Below are 3190 nucleotides of genomic sequence, written 5' to 3'. Positions count from 1 at the left end.
ATAATTCAATCCCTTTCTTATATGAGTATAAAGAGGAATATCGATGAAAGTGATGGAATTATATGTGGAGTACAGAATTATCTGGGATATGATGAAGTTTTATTTAGACATTATGTTTATTGAGAACATTCAGGCTCTTAAAAATTAAGTAAAAGATTAACGAGTTTATGATAAATAAATCTCATTTTCAGAGGGAGGTTATACTCAATATGAGTATATTGAGTTAGGTAAACCTTTTTTCTCAGCAATGAGATTCAATTTTATACGTCGATTCTAGCAACAATAGTGTGTTTAAGTTTAGATTATACCAAATAAACTTAGAGACTATATTTTCATTCTTAATTGGGAATTGATTGAAGAAATCTACATGAATTGATTTGTAGGTTCCATGTTAAAGGCTTTTATAGTATTGTGGTAACCTTATAGTTACACTTGCGTCTGATGCGGTAATCTCGATAATGGTACTTGAGTTTTAACAAGGTTTAAATCTCATATAAAATTTCATCATGTGGATGAAAATCAATGTATTTATGTAAAGGTCCGATGGTTTGTTATGATTCTAATTTTGATGTTAATGACATTATGGCTAAGCATGAGAAGGAGTCTATGGAGACCATTTTGAAATGGTTGTCCTCAACCTTTTGAGAAGAAGCACATGGGTTGCAAATTGTATGTTTGGTGTTAAAATGATCATTCTAGTCATCATACTCTAATCACATTGTGGATTGACAATCGTATGAATCTTTATATATGTTCAAAGACTCCATAAGTGCACAAAGAAATATTCAGAGAACCAAATCTAGTACGATTAGAAGTTAAAAGTATGATATGATGTATACTAGTCCTAACATTTCTCATTCCATGGATCTAGTCAGTAGGCATCAATATTATCCTTTAAAAGGACATTGTGATATTTATAGGGTGCTGCTATCAGTTATTCTAGTTGTTGTCGAAGGAATAATTGTGATTGGAATAGATATGCAATTGTTGACCATAAATGAGATTTAATCGAGCACAATTAGTTACTAGACTATTGTACACTTTGTTTTTTTTTTTAATCGTTCTAGGCTGGTACACTCTTGCTATATAGAGTAGCAAGAAGCATATATTGTAATGTATATCTTGGCAGCTAAAGAATTTTTTTTTTATATAGATGTATTGACTATCTAATTATACTTGTCGAGAATATAAGATCTATGATAGTTACTTAACTATGGATCTCAAGTATTATGATAGAACCAAAACTCGATAATATTTCTTTGAGAGATATTCGTAAAGAAAATATTTTTGCTATATATCTATGTAAGTGATGATATATATATTCATCATACTCTAAATATGTCTAGAGATGTAATTGTTGATAATTTCAAATTTCTAGAATTGGTAGAAAATGACTCTTGATTGAGTTTTATATGCCAATGGATTAACAATTCTGAGTTCATGTACAATCTATCATTGCGATTACGAGATAATGATTTACATGCACATATAAAGTATATCAAACAAGTTGAAATTGATTCACTCACACTTACATCGCCTCAGATACTTTGGGGTATCTTGAAATGAGACAAAGTGATTATGTTGTGTACATAATTCGGTCACCTTGATGAGATGTTTAGATGAGATTACAAAAAGTAACCGATATGGATTTCGCTATCCTTTAGTCCTGTTTTATAGCTAGATCGAGTTTTCGATTTAAGATTACCTGGAGGAATGAATATAAAGAAAACTCAAGTTAGTATTGGGGAATACTTGAACTATGATCTGTATGGTGTTATTTGTTTATAAAGAATATGACATACGCCTTAAGGAAGGGAGAAAACATCGTAGCACGTGTTTCATACTATGTGTGCTCTTACGACCAATATTGGGTAAATGAGTGAATTGATCCCTGCTTTTGCATTGTGTGAAACCTTGAGATTTATATAACCTCATGTATACCCTTATGACTTTTGATTGTTTCTAGAGATTTTATTTCAATGTTGCTACTTTAGCATGTCACCAATGACTATAATTGATTCGGTTTGATGGTAAATGTCTGGAAAAGTGGCTAATTTAAAGTTGATAGATTCAAGTAGGGACAATTGTGTTTAACCATTTAGGGTATAAAACATAATTTTGAATACAATGATGTGATGTGGGGTTCAAGTATGTTCCACAAATACTTGAGACATCGAAAATACTTAAATTAATGTTGAAAAATGAGTTCGGGGTATAGCAAGATGTGATGTTCCTCTAGTAGAGATACTATATATCCCTATTAGGTTTATAGTACCGTGAGCTCTAATATTACTTGTTGGTCGCACGATCTATTTGTCGTATGATTTTTTGTGAGATAGATTTTAAGAAGGATCTAAGGTATGACATTTGTTGTCATTTGTGGTTCGGATCAAGCCCATAATGTATAGGTGAGATATGTTGAAAAGTACATGTCGTGGGTCATGCATGTGGGATGACTCGACTCGTAAGTTATTAAAAGGGTTGGAGGGAATGATTTGAATTTGGAATTCAAATCTACAACTATCCATGGCCTCTCACAACTCCCATAAAACCTTTGATTTTTGCGTAGTAATGGAGAGAAAAATAGATGGTAAAAAATAAGTGAAATCTGTATGGAAAATCACTCAAAAATAGAAAAGTACCTAGAACCACATGTATGGCATGAAAACATACAAAATTAGGCACTTAAATTGTGGATAATAATCCTCTTCCATTGTGATAGGGATTGGGATTATTGGAGAACAAGAAAATGCAGATTTCGAGTTTTGGAATGCAAGGTGATTCAACTATTTCAAAGATCTTGAAATTCATCATTTCAAGTAAGTTTCTTGACCTGAAATTCATGTTAAAGAATACTGCAAATTATTATAAGAAGGGAAAGCAACAACTTAAGTAATAAATTAAAATAAAGAAAACAATCCAAAAGTGCTTTTCATGGTGCACAACCAAGAATAGTACTGCCAAAGGAATGAGAAAACAGAAAAGCCAAGTGCAACATTTATAAAGAAGTGAAATTTAGCAACATAAATTGCGAAAAAAAATCAGTAAAGTATTCTGAAAAATTCTACAACACGACTGATTGAAATTATTAACTGTTATAATCTAATTGCGAAAATGCCAAAGAAAACTTACAGGAAGGAGCAAAACTATCCAAACAACTGAAACGGAAGAAAATTGAAAAAAAAAAAAA

This window comes from Olea europaea, unplaced genomic scaffold (genome assembly GCF_002742605.1).
Source record: "Olea europaea var. sylvestris unplaced genomic scaffold, O_europaea_v1 scaffold980, whole genome shotgun sequence".
Lineage (NCBI taxonomy): Eukaryota > Viridiplantae > Streptophyta > Magnoliopsida > Lamiales > Oleaceae > Olea > Olea europaea.
This window is presented reverse-complemented; position numbering follows the sequence as displayed.